Raw genomic sequence first — 13,894 nt, 5'->3', positions numbered from 1 at the left:
TCCCAGGCACAAGCCCTCAGTAGCCTCGGAGCCAGGACCACAGCAACCCACGTGCCAGGACAGATGCTGGGCTCCATGCCAGGCCCTCCTGGCCCTTCTAAGCCCTTGGCTCCATAGCCAGGACCTGTCTGTGGCAGACAAGAGTGAAGACGAGAGTGAAATCAGCAGGAAGGAAGGATGACTAGAAATGAAATTTCTGCTTTGTTCACTGAGCCCTGGACCAGCGGCCCTGGGCAAGCCGGCTCTGGGACCCACTCACGTTGGGAAAATGCTTGGCCGGATCTCGGAATGGACTTCACTTGTGGGACCACCCATGGGTCACGCGTGTCACACTTGCCAGGCTGCTTCCTCGCATATCAGGTTTGGTTCCCGTAACATTGCCATGCAACATTTATCTCATTGCCATGAGATAAAGCAATGTTTTAATGCACTTTATGGATGAGGAAAGTGAGACTGGATTTAAGAGTCTGTTTATTGATGGCCTCACAAGGCACATGAGGTTGCCCAGAGATAAATGAGCAATGGAACTCATTATGAGTGGGCTGAGCAGAGAGCCCAGGCTCCCAGCCTCCTTCCCCATATTCACTGCTTCCCGTCCTCAGCTCCACGGGAAGAGACTCAACAGGAAGATGCTAGGAAAGACCTGTGACCCAGGGATGCTGCTTGAGGAAAGAGGGGGCAGTAGTGGGTGGATTGTTACCCTACCTGGGGCCTGGGACAGAGGGGACTGGGGGCGGGGATGGTGTGAGCACACATGTCATGGCATGTTTTCAAGGTGAGCTGGGAAGGGTGAGCGTGAGAGCTGGAGGTCACTGTGCAGCGTGCACCTCATCCTCTACCTGCGGCAAACTCGAGTCTGGAAGATGCACGTCACAAGGAGGGAGGGACTTCTCCCTGCGTGATGTGAACAGGGCCAGTATTTGGTGAGAAGGAAGTTGTGCAGATGGTTCACGTAAGTGTCCTCTATTAACGCCTATGCATTGGTGTGCACACATGTACCTGTGTGTGAGTGCCGGGGAGCAAGTGTGTAAAGGAATGTAGCTCACCTGAGCCAAGGCACTTCCTGGCGCTGCCACTAAGATGCTGAGTCAGGCACCTCTGTTCTCGGATCCCAGGGACCTCAGGGGGTCTTCCTCCCAGGATGAAAAGATGAAAAGGTGAGTGAATCTGAGCTCTGAGCAGCACCCCCACTCATCCCCCACCTCTGCAGAAGACCTGAGCAGAGGACCTCAGGTTGGTCAGAGCTGATGACATTTAAATTCCAGCCAGGAGTGCTGAGGAGGCCAGGGAAGAGGAAGGAAAAGGTGGCGTGGATTCGGAAGGAGGGACTGGAGTTTGCAGATCTTGTCACTCAGCACCTGGATCCCCTGAGCTCCACTGGGCCAGGAATTCAAAGGTCAGGGTGGTGCCAGGACCTGCCTGTGCCTGGGGCAGCCCAGAGCTGCACCCCCTCAGGGCCTTGGAGCAGTTGGACTGCCCTGCCCTCCTGACTTCCCCAGCAGGTGCCCCAGGCTGAAGGCTAGAACCTCCTCCCTGCAGGGTGCTGGCTGCCCAGGAGGCTGCCCCATTACCACGGAGAAGACCACTCCCCCTCCATCAGTTGGGGATGCATGCATCAGCCCCAGGGAACTGTCAGAACAGGTGGCCTCAGCCTCAGGCCCAGAGCAGAGGGGACTGGTGATAAATCCTAATACCAGCAGCAGGGCAGGGGCAGAAGAGTGACTCATGCAGGAGGAGGGGGGGCCTGTGGGGCCTGAGGGGGTCGGGGTAGCTGAGAGCACAGTTCCCACCAGCCGCCCAAGTCTCCTCCCCAGGGCTTAGGTTCTGGCCCAGGTCCCAGCCCCCCACCTGAGGGCCCTTGCTCCCCATTCCCTCTGTGAAGGATGGACCTGTAGGGGTCACAACAGATATTCTAGACATATCCAAGCTGGAAGGACCCTCAGCTCCATTTCAGAGCCCAGCCCCCTCATTCCACAAATGAGAAACCTGAGACCCCAAAGAAAGTGGGGCTTGGCCAAGGTCATAGAATTCATTAGGCCACCACCAAGATCTATAAGGTGTTAGAAGTTTTTACAAATGGGTTTTCTTTGTTATTAATGTATTTGTTTTTGGCTGTGCTGGGTCTCTGACGCTGCACGTGGGCTTTCTCTAGTTGTGACAAGCAGGAGCCACTCTCTAGTTGCAGTGCACGGGCTTCTCACTGCGGTGGCTTCTCGCTGCGGACAGGTTCTAGGGCGTGCGGGCTTCAGTAGCTGTGGCACACAGGCTTGGTTGCCCCTCAGCATGTGGGAGCTTCCCAGACCAGGAATTGAACCTGTGCCCCCTGCATTGGCAAGCAGATTCTTAACTACTAACTATAGAACTTAGAAACTGGTAGAACTTAGAATTGTTTCTGAAGGCTAGACAGTCTGGGCCCTAATCTGCACTGTGATTAAAATTCAACCGCATGCCTCTCGCTGGGAAACGCTGCGGTGGAGCCATCAGCGCCCGCCACGCAGCTGCCTCCCGCTCTTCAAACGGGGCCCTGTGAGCACAAGGTCCTTGCGTCAGCTTCCTGGGCTTTGTGAGCCCTTCACATCGTAGGCAGACATCTGAGTGTCTGTGCTCTGGACATTTTTCTGGAGAGAAGCTCACAGCTTTAATCGATTTACAAAGAGCTACAGGACGTGAAAGGTTGAGAGTCGTTGGCTAAAAGCATCAGGAATCCGGACTCCAGAGAAATCAGATCTTCGCAACCAGTTGCTAAGCGTCTTTGCAGCATTTACAGACAGAGAGGGGTTGGGCTCCTGTTCCCTGGGTTTGTGCACGTATTTTTTTTTTTCTATGTGAAAGAACTTCAAAGCTGCAGGATCTAAGTTCCTCCAGGGTAAGTTTCTGGCCCTCTTGTTCACTCTGGAAGGGATGCTCAGAGCCTGGGTGGGTGCCTGAGTAGATGAAATGTGATTAATGTCTTGATCTGCCCACCACTACCTGAACTGCAACCATGATAAGAATCACAGTCATACGGAGGCTGTGACTCAGGAATTGCAAGAATTATTTTATGATTCAGTGCTGATTTTTCAGGACCCTTTTTGTCTCCTGTGAAGTACCGATCACCTTGGGGAGATCAAGGCAAATGCAGACCTCCTGACACATTTTGTGAAGCATACCTCTACTGCCCAAGATCTTTGGCAGGGCTGGGGATGAGGGTGGGGGGCTTGCTCCTGCAGACAGGAGGGGAGAGCTTCCTGCAGCAGGGCAGCTATGCCCAGAGTATCTCGGAGCCCAGACCTCAGGCATCTTAGTGCTAAGCTGTAGAGAGAAGACTTCCGAGTGCGGCGAGGACCAGCATGCCCTGCCCAGCCTCAGAACACTGGCTGCAGCCCCCAGCCTCTCTACCTTCCCTGTCCCACTTTGCAGCCTCTGCAGCTCAGCCGCTAAGCCCCCTGGGGATTAAGACACTGGGGGAGGGGGCCAGAGAGCAGTTCATGGTAGGGGGTGAGGCATGAGCTGCATTCCAAGGAGGGAGGACAGAGCTGGGGTCCCAGACCCCCTGTAACCACCTTCCTCAGGCTTGCCTGGGGTCTGGACCCTCCATTGGAGAGCCAAGCTCTGCGCCCTGGCTGCACAGCTGCTGTTTCTGTCTGGGGCTAAAAATAGCTTCCTGTCTGGCCGTGTCCAGCTCAGGCTGGGCCAGAGCTGTGAAGGGGATGTACAGGCAGGAGGGGACAGAAGTGGGCAAGAATCATCCTGCCCAAAGCGGTACAACCCAGGAAAAATGGGAGACACCCCAGGGGAGACCCCCGAGGCGAGACAGGAGACCTCCCCAAAGGGGGCTGGTAAACTCCCTCAAGGGGAGACAGGAGACCCCCAGAGGAGATGGGAGACCCCCCAGGGGAGACTCAAGGGGAGACAGGAGACCCCCCAAAGGGGGATGGGAGACCCCCATAAGGGGAGATGGGAGAACCCCCAAGAAGAGATGGGAGACCCTCCCAAGGGGAGGCTCCCCAAGGACAGATAGGAGACCCCCAAGGGAGATGGGAGACCCCCCCAAGAAGAGATGGGAGACCGCCCCAGGGGGAGATGGGAGACCCCCCAAGGGGAGACAGGAGATGTCCCCAAGAGGGGATGATAGACCCCTCAGGGGGAGACAGGAGACCCCCCAGAGCAGATGGGAGACCCCCCTCAAGGGGAGACAGCTCAAGGGGAGAGGAGACCCCCCAAAGATGAATGGGAGCCCCCCATAAGGGGAGATGGGAGACACCCCCCAGGGAGAGATGGGAGAGCCCCCCAAGGGAGACAGGAAACTCAGGTCCTGCATCTTGACTCTGATGCCCCAGAAACTCCTGAAGGGAAGGGTTGGGTTCCTTGGGGCATGCTTCTTGAGGTGAAGGAGGCGTGGAAAGGCCCAACCAGCTGACCTGGCACTTACGTGCTTGCTAGGTGCCTGCTTCACTATTTGAGGCACCAGAGGCGTAAAAGGGCCTGATGATGCAGGTGGTGGCGGTGGTATTTTCTTTGACAGTCGAAGAAACAAAAGCCCAGAGACAAAATTCACCAAACCCACAGAGCCAGCAGCCCAAATGCAGATCCCACCCAAGCACAGCGAAGTCCGAGCTAGGTAGGGCACCAAGGTCTGGGGAGGAGGACACAGGATCCCAGAGCTGCCCCCAGGAGACCAGCGTTGGGGACCCAGCCCTGACCTCTACGGGCTCATCCTTGACACAGTGCACGTCACGAGGCTCAGAGCTGTTTCCTCAGATTTGCTCTGAATTTTCGGGTAAATCCTCTCTGGCCGCCACCTGAAAAGGCCTGGGGACATGATGCCCAGCCAAGTCCTGGGGTGCTGGGACCCCAGAAGCTCAGAGGGAGGAGGGGTCATGCCCCTGGGGAGAGGCGGGAGGGGCCACTCAGGACTGGATTCCTTTCAGTGCCTGGAATGAAGCTGCTTTGGGCTTCACACACGGGGGTGGAGGTGGAGAGAGGATGGAGGGAAGGACTTCAGGGAAGAGAGAGAGAGGAAGGGAAGGCAGGTGGGGGTGGGCAGGGGGAGAGAAACAATGGCAGAGGCAGTGAGTTCTGGAAGGTGGGCTGCTGTCCATCCAGGCCGCCGTCTGCACCTGAGGAGCCTGGAGGAACCAGGAAAGAAGGCCATCCTGCCCAGCTGACAGCAGCTGAGTTGGGGAGACCTCTCTCGTCAGCAGGAGGCCGCACACGCCCAGCCCCGTGTCCACTAGGTCTGCTCGCCTCGCCTTGTGGAGGCCATGCCACGGTCCCCCAGCAGAGCCACTAATGCAGTTACCAGAGCCGCTCGCAAACCCTGCCCGGTCCCAGCCGGCTCCTCCGCCTGGTGGGCCAGTTCCAGGGACCTGGGTGGGGGGCTGTCTGCCCGCTCCAGCTTTGGAGGCTCCTGCGTGACCACCTGTTCAGGGCGCCCCATTGCAGGGAGGACCAGGAAATGCAGGGGAGTCAGAAGAAGCTGAGCACAGGATGAGGGCAGGGGTCAGGGTGGGGCTTTGCCCGCCAAGCTCCCCAAAGCCCACAGGAACCCCCCCTTGGGGGTGATTTTACCTCTGAGGACAGAGCATGAGACCGAGGGTCTGTGCGAGGATTCCTGCACAACTTAAAGGCGGGATTGCGTGCTTGTGTTTTGTGCGGAATGTGTGTATGTGTGCGTGTGTGTGTGCTCAGTCTGGAAAACTGGTGACTCACTGAAAAAGGGAGCTTTCTGATCCAAAGAGCTTATTTTCAGCTATTTTTATCTCTTCTTGTATCCTGGCCCTTTTCTCCCCTTGTCTTTTTCAGAAGTGGAGGAATTTGGGGGCAGTGAAAGCTGTGTGTGCCCATGTGAGAAGACTGGGCCAAGAGGGCACCCCTGGGGGTACAGAGACAGTGCCCATGGGAGTCCGTGGTGCACAGCAGCCACCCAGCTCTGGTGCGTGCATAGGAACAAGTGTGCGCAGGCCAGAGAGGTCCCTGACCTTCCACTCCCGTGCACCACCACCCCCTCCCACTCCACCGCAGGAAGTCTGATGGGGCTGGGGTGTAACTCTGCGTTTTCACCTTGACCTCTGCCCCCTCTCAGGCCGCAGCCCCTCACACCCACCAGTGGGCACATTCACATGAACATGTGGCCACGGGCACAGTCCTGGGCCCCTGTCTTGGGTGTGGCCCTGGTCCCCGCATCTTCTCTCTTCTCTGCCCAGACAGCCTCACCCCAAACACTGATGTCTTCTCAGGAAGGCCTTCCTCTGCCCTTCCTCTGTCCTGTCAATAGGGAGAAAAAGCTGGGCTTCTCCAGAGACTCACGCAGCCCAGCCCACCCACCACCATAGAGCCCCCTCCCCAACCCAACAGTGGTCCAGATGTCCTGGGTCAGCTTGTGCCCAGTCTTGTGGGCCTGGCCGAGCAGGCCAAGAAAGAGAGGGAGAGGAGGGGTAGGGGGCTCCTGATTGCTCTGCCTTGGGAAACCCCTCTCCCCGCCCTGCACAGAGGCTAGAGTCGCTTCTGGTGAAGGCCTTCCAGCAGGCGCCCTGGGTTCAAATCCTGCCTTAATTCTGGCTCAGCAGCCTGGCCTCCAGTAGGAGACGTTTTGGATTATCTTCCTCTCTTCTCACCCCACACAGAAGGGAAAATCTTTGGCTTTCTTGAAAGATTTGAATCCCTTCCAAGCGGGCGCCTTCTATGCACCTATAAAATGGGGATGTTAATAGGGCCGCCCCACAGGGAGGTTCTGAAGATTAATTCTGGGGAAGGGTGAAACACACACTAACTTATTAGTCATTATTACCAGCCTGATCTGTTGGCGAAGACGGTTCTCAATCGATTGTGCACCAGGGGATGTCTTGCAGTGTCCAGACACATTTTGGTTGGTGAAACCTGCAGGGGAGGAGGAGACTGGCCTCTAGCTGATTGAGACAGGAATGTTGCTAACACTGTACAGAGCACAGGATGCCCCTGTGCAGCGAGCATGCAATTTGAGAGGCAAATTCTACAGAGGCTGGGAACCCCGGGCCAGGAGCTCACCTTCCTCTTGAAGAAAATGAGGTGATGATGAGCTGAAGCAGAGGATGACATAAGGAAATCTAAGTTCAAGAGAGAAAATTCCAGCAAAGTTGCATCATGATCACAGAGCTCAGTTAGGGGCCTGTGGACCTGCAGATCAGAAAGGTGCTGCAAGGGTAGCCTGGGGTGGTGGGGAGGCCAGGGAGGGACCTAGAGAACTGGCCGCGGCTGGGAGGGAGGGCCCGGTCGGGTCAGGGGGTGCTGAAGCTTCTAGTTTGTAGGACTGGGCGGGGAAAGACTATTTAGCCTCCAGGAGTCCTAGTTGGGGCGAAAGTCCCTCTAGCAACCTGGACGTCAGCTGTGTCCCTTCCACACCAGTGTCCTGACTCCTCCCCCAGGACAGAGAGCCCTTCCCCTCCACACCCTGGGGCCCGAGAAGTGGGCATCTGATTTCTTCCCCTTCTCCCTACAGCCTCTTGAATGGATGGAGACAGAGTCCCTCCGCAGACATAAGAGGACGAGAGCTCTGGCCCAGAGGCCAGTGCCCTCTGCAGTTTCCCAGGGACAGGAGCCCATGCCTGCTAGAGACAGAGGGCGGACACGGAGCCTGGGTGGGCTTGATCAGCATGCAGACTGAGCCTCCTTTAGCCCGTTTCCCTGCCCCTTTGCACAGGCTCTGAAGACAAGTTACAGGACATGAGAAGAAACCCCAGGTGGCCTCCCCATCAGCAGGTGAGCGGGTAGAGTCCTGACCAGATGCCAGAGCAGTTTAAGATGTCACTTCATCCAGAGGGCAGAGGACAAGCAGGAGACCAACAGAGGCCCAGTTGGTCCAAGGAGCACTGGGTAAGGACCAGACCAGAGCTCCAGCCCATGCGCCTGGGGCCTGAAGCAGTTTCCTCATCCGCGCTGCATGTGAAATGACCCCTGACTGTCCGGGTTAAGGATGGCGGTAGCACTTCTGCCTGGAACGCTGTATTGAGAAGGATTTTCTGAGGCTGTGGTTAATTCGTGATGCCCGTGGGGAGAGCCAGAGGTTGCTTGTCAATGTCTTGTTACTTCTCTACCATCCTGATGAAGAGCATTTGTCAGGGTTCTTCCAGCTCACAAATCCTACCAGCCTATGATTTCGAAGTTAAAATCTCCAGGCACTGGCTGGAAGCACCGGAAGTCAGAGGAGGAAGAGATGTGAGTGGGTTAGAACCTCAGGGAAGGCTCTGGGGAGGAGGCGGCTCTCCACGAGGCCGTGCGGGTGCCGCGTGCTTGTTGTGCAGGAGGTGGGAGGACATTTATGGGCAAGAAAATGGGGCTGAGCAGAGGCTGTTCACGGTACAGGGAGGAGGAGGCCAGCATCGCTGGAATGCGCTGTCTCTGTCTCGGACAAACGGGATCAGACGTGTGAGGTCGTGGTGGTGCCTGAAAACCAGAACTGACTCCGTGGCAAGACTCAGAACCAGATGCTCCAGCACCGTTATCCCAGGGGCCTCGCCCACACCCCCAGGTGAGCCCCGCCTCTGAAGAAGGGAACACACATCAGGGCCGGGGTGACAGGGAGAGCCAGGGGTTCAGCCAGGCTCAGCTTCTAACATGCAGACGGGACCTCTGCTCTGTGCACCCTGCCCCGCTCACCTCCCCCCACAACCCCCGCCCTTTGCAGGGCGGTGGAGATTCTCTGAGGTCCAGAAGGAGGGAAGGGACAGCTGCATCCCAGGAAGGAAGACTTGCTGGAGGAGACGGACCGCACGACGGCTTCCAGCCAGGGATGCCCGCATGAGCACTGAGGGCCAGGGTCCCGGTTCCTTCCTGCTTCCCCCAAACCCTATCTAGCCTGTTGGATTATGTCCCCGAGCTGCAGAGAAGGCAGGAGGGCCTGGGGACTCTGTGTGACGGTGGAACAGATCCTGGCCTTGCTGTTTGGTGGACACTTCTGTCCTTCTTCCTCCTTCTCCACCTCTCCTATCCCTGCCTCCCCTCCCGGATCTCCCCAGCTTTTGCTCAACAGGACCCAGAAAGTTCTGTTGTGTGTCTCTCACCACTAGGCACCCAGGCAGAAGAGAGGATGGTGTCTTCTCCTCTGGGGCGTGTCCCTCCTCTCCACCTGGGTCTGCCGGCCTGGCTCAGAGCAGCGTGGGAACCCCTGTCCTTCTCACGGCCTCCTTCTCTGATCCCTACCTGGCTCTTTCTCAGCGGGTCCCGCTCATCTCAGGGCCCCTCGAGGTCTTTCCTCTGGCTCTGCCGCCTGGGCTCAAAGTAGGCTCTGGCCCCCGTGAAATTTCCTCGCATGGAGGAAGGGGCCGGAGGTAGCAAGGAGGCTCCTGCAAACCCCCAATCAGCTCTCCCCCCCATGCTCCCTGCCACCCCCAGCTTTCCTCCCCAGCTCTCCCCACCCCCAAGTCTCTTGTCCACAGCATATCTGGCCCCTGCATAGGCCACAGGGCGAGAGTGGCCAATCTCACAGTTAGAACAGTCATCCTCAGCTCCCCATCCCTGTCCCCTGTCCCTTCCTCTCCTGGGGAGTCGCCTCCAAAAAACACCCCTCCTCACTTGCCCACCTTTTCCAGAGCATCCAACCCCCGCACCTGAGGCACAAGAAAGACCACTTTCCTCCAGTAAGGAGTAATGGACAGCAACCCTGGGCCCTCCCGGGGCCCCCAGCTGCCCCCACAGAAGCCAGTGCAAGGCCCTTGACTCCCCCAGCACCCCCAGGGTCCCCAAGCACTGCTTTCTCCCAGGGTCCAGGGCCCGCGTCCCTCCCCGGGCCAAGCCACCAGCACCCAACCCTCCCCACTCTGTTTACACAATCGCTTCAGGCCTTATCTGGGCCCCTGACAGGACTGTGTTGTGATAAGCAAGTGGGCTCTGGTGTCAGAGACAGGAAACTCAAATCTGTATCCCTCAGCCTGGAGACTGAGGCGATAAGACAGCAGCCTGGGAGCTGGCCGTGACCTCACCTGGGGCCTGGGCAGACACAGAGTCAGAGGGCACGGTGCGGGGCGGGGCAGAAGTGGGGGGACTTTCTTCCCCGAGCCCTGCCTGGTGCTGGACTAACAGGAAGGAAAGGAAGGCCTCCCCATGGGGCCTGTGAAGAGACCTAGAACCCTTTCCAGTGGGAACAGATGTCCCAGTGCTATTTCCTCAGTGCGCCGCTGCCTGGCCGGCAAGTAGGAAGGACTGGAGCCAATGGGGGGAAGGTGGGCACCATCCATTCCGGCCCATCGGACCCTGTTGTCTTGTAGAACAGAGGCCCCGTTACATAAGCGCCAGCTGACTTGGTAGAAGCTATGACTAAGAAAACTTTCCAAAGACAGTTGGTGGCCCTCCACCCCCTCCAAGGGGTGAGAACTCCCCCCCACAGAGAGGGGGCAGAGATTAGGGCTCCTCACTAGCTCCCTGGCCCTGACTCATCACACACACAAACACTCCCCAACACTCTTTCCCAAAACGGTTCCCACCCACCCGTCCACCCTCCCACCGGGGCTGGTGACAAAACGAACGCCCCAGAGATCTTGCCAAGTTCTGGGCCAGGCTGAGCCCAGGGAACACGAAATTCCCCATGGAGTAGGAGGCCAGATGCCCACGGAAGCCAATAACGTCCATTCAAGGGACGGCCATCTCCGAACCCCACCAAGTTGGCTGTGTGGTTTCTCAAGTAGCCGGGATAACTCTCCTTCCAAGAAGTTCATATTAGCTTGTAAAGGGGTCTTCAAGACCACCCTTCCCCTTCCCTGCCCTCCTCGTTTACAGAGAGTTACCCATCCATGTTGCAGCCCATGGGGCCACAGAAGAGCAAGCAACAACCACCACCCATCCCCAGCTGGATCCATCTTTTCCATCACCAGTCGTTACCAGGCTCCTGCCATGTGCCATGAACAGTCCGGGCAATGGAGACCTGAAGACCAGTCTTTGCTCAAGGAACTCATCACCACATCGGTGAGACAGGCCAGGAGGCAGCTGCGGCCAAACACTAAGTAGGGAGGTGGGGGGAGAAGGCAGGTTCCAGAAACAGCAGATGCAGGGTGGGACGGGGGGTGGGTTCACGGAAACTTACTGGGAGAAATGACATCTAAGCTGACATGGGCAAAAGAGGGACATCCCGTTTCATTCACTAAGGGTCTGCTCGGCACATAGTGTGGCCAGAGCAGGGCCAGGCGGGCTTCGTGAAGACGAGTCAGGATCATGTCCACCACTGGAGCTGGTCACCTGGCAGGGGACATAAGATGAAAGGAGTCACGTGTGAGGCATCACCCAAGGGAAAGGTCAGTGAGGCCCAGGGCGGGTCCAGGAGAGGACGAAAGGAGGGATGTGCAGCTGGGAAGACCAGGAAAAGCTCCAGGGAAGGAATGGAATTTGGGTTCAAGGTGGGGGTGGATGGAATTTAGAGGTACAGACGAGGGGGGGCACATTGCAAGCCAACCTAATGATACCAGCAAAGTTTAAGAGCCAGTGATGTCTGGGGGACAAGAATAGCAGTGACTGGCAGTACGAAAGATGACCTGATGGTGGTGGGTGTGGCTTGAACACAAATCTAGGGGAGCCTTGTAACAGGTGGTTCAGAATTTAAGGCGAGGCCCAGAAGGGCTAAGGAATTCTCTCGGTGTCACTGAATTAGTAGAAAAGCAATCTGAGTTCAACTTCAGCACTCCTTCCACAGGCCCTAGGCTGAGAGGTGCCCCCTCCCAGGCTTTGGGCCCCTCCCCATGGCCCACTCCCCGCTCCCCTGCCAGAGGGGGGGCTCCCCACTCCTGGCTGGTAGACCCCAGGCTGTCAATGCAGGCTGCCCTGTTCTTAGTCCTGCATTTTTAGATGGGTATGGAAATGCTCTTAAAGAGGGGACAAAAGTCATCTCGAGGCCTGGGTGAAGGACCAGCCCAGCGCAGTCCGGCCTGAAATACCTGGAATTCTCGCAGCTGGCCCGGAGCCTCTTCCTCACCCCATCCAGATTGTGGACCCGTGAGTTTCAGGGTTAACCCTGTTTGGTTCTGTGCCGCGTGCACGTGGGTCCCCAGAACTCCCTGTGAACAGTGGGCCTGGGTTGGAAGCCCCCACTGTGGCGTTAGGGCTGTGATGGTGAGAGCGGCCACGAGGTGGCGCCATGAGCCTGGCGCCCGGCTGGTCCGCTAGCGGCTGACACCTGCTGTCCCGGCGGCGGCGGGGCGGCTGTCCCGAGGCCGCCACGGCGGGTTGGCCGGGGAGAACCAGATCTGGGCTGCTCTCAGCCCCCTCCTCTCCTTTGTCAGCCATCTAGGACCACGCGACTGGTTCTTGCTCAGTGGGAGAACAGCGTGCGGGGCGGGGGGTGCGGTGTGCTGGAGAAGGGAGGTGTGTGTGTCCTTGGAGTTTGAGAGTGGGGGTGGGGCAAGGTCAAAGATGCCTTTTTTCTTAGCCTGATAAGCTTCTTGGAAACAAACGCCAAACCCTGGATATCTGCTGCTGCCACAGATCGGACATTTGAAGGCGCTATCCTGTGAGGGTTTGGATGCGTCTAATAAGCTTCCTCTCTTGATTTTCATCCAGAACCCAGCCTTCCCAAAGTCCACGCTTCGCCCACCTCAGTTTGTTTCTGTGGTTAAATATGCATTTCTACAAATGTCATTTTCCAGACCCCCTCTCAACAGCTTTCTGCAAAACACAGCTCAGACACACATCTGTGCACACAGGTCCGTCCTCCTGCCAGCCCCGAGTCCCCCCCACACACACATACACATCACCCCCACACGCTTCTCACACGGGGCTCCTCACGGAGTTCGTGCACATTATCTCACAGGCATCGCTCTTCGTGGGAAGGTAGATGCGTGCCAGTGTGTGTGCACGTGAATGCACACGTGGACACGCACACTCACACACGCACACACCCTGAGACAGCAGACACAGGGTGATGCTGACCCCCACCCAAGGTGAGCTGCACACCCTTTGACCTTGGGTGGGAGATTTGTTTCCATCTCACACAGGCTGGCTCGGAGCTCAGCACAGGGAGCTGGACCTGGACGTGGAGCAGAAACAGGACGATCTGTCCTCAGCTCTGAGGACAGGGAGTCAGAGTTTGGAATCTTCTGTGAGGTCAGGGTTGAGGGAGACGCGCCTGTGCCCACAGGAGCCAGGAACGGTTGCCTTTGAACTTTGCCTTCGCAGGTCAGCCAACGGTCAGGGAGTTTGTTGATACAAGAACAAAAGTTACACTAGCGTGGAGCTGAAGCTGTGGGTGTTCAAAAAAGGGAAAGACCCGCGAGAGGAGGCAAGGACCAAACCACAGAGGTGGGAGCAGCGGCTGGGGACAGGAAGCCGTCGTCGGAGAACTTGGGAACAAAGACCGTGTTGAAATCTCAGATGAGGAGGGAGGGGATGGAAGCTGAGAGGGGCCGGAGGAGGACCAACCCAGGGCGGGGCGGGGCGGGGCGGCGGTAGGGTTTTGAGAATGTGGGGGCGGGGAGCCTGAGCACCACTATGGCAGCTCAGCTGTTACTTACAAGCACAAGCTCTTCTCAATCCTGATTAACAGGAATTAAGTGGCATATGGCTAATCCTCCCGCTTGCTATTAGTGCTCCCAGCCCTGCAGAGGGACCGGCGGCCCTCCTCAGCCAGGCCCCGGCATTCACACACCAGGGCTTCCAGCCAAGGGGAGGAGGAGGAGGAGGCTGGAAAACTTTCTACCTCCCTGCACAGAATACCCATCCTCTGTACATGTGCCCTTTGCCTTTCCTTCTTCCAAAATTCACTCCTGCCTGTTGTTTTATATAGATCATCACAGAACCGAAGACCGAAGACCCAAGACCCAGTTAGTCTCATGAAAGAACTAGGAAAACAAACCCAGGGAACTGAGAGGATTTAACCCAGGACTGACGACTCGGTGGATGACTCTGGGGTCCTTGCGCCCAGCCCAGCCCAGCCCTGCAAGATGGTGGTTCATCTGCT

The 13,894-nt window shown here is 57.4% G+C and overlaps 1 long non-coding RNA gene across 1 annotated transcript; it reads left to right on the top strand.

Annotated features, from left to right (window-relative positions):
• The first annotated feature begins 12 nt into the window (after positions 1-12).
• Positions 13-13,346, top strand: LOC133241216 (uncharacterized). The gene is made up of 3 exons (XR_009734553.1): positions 13-8,172; positions 8,320-8,485; positions 8,642-13,346. It is a non-coding gene; the product is annotated as an uncharacterized LOC133241216 (long non-coding RNA).
• Positions 13,347-13,894: the final 548 nt, after the last annotated feature.

This window comes from Bos javanicus, chromosome 29 (genome assembly GCF_032452875.1).
Source record: "Bos javanicus breed banteng chromosome 29, ARS-OSU_banteng_1.0, whole genome shotgun sequence".
In the NCBI taxonomy this organism is placed as follows: domain Eukaryota; kingdom Metazoa; phylum Chordata; class Mammalia; order Artiodactyla; family Bovidae; genus Bos; species Bos javanicus.
This window is presented reverse-complemented; position numbering and strand designations above follow the sequence as displayed.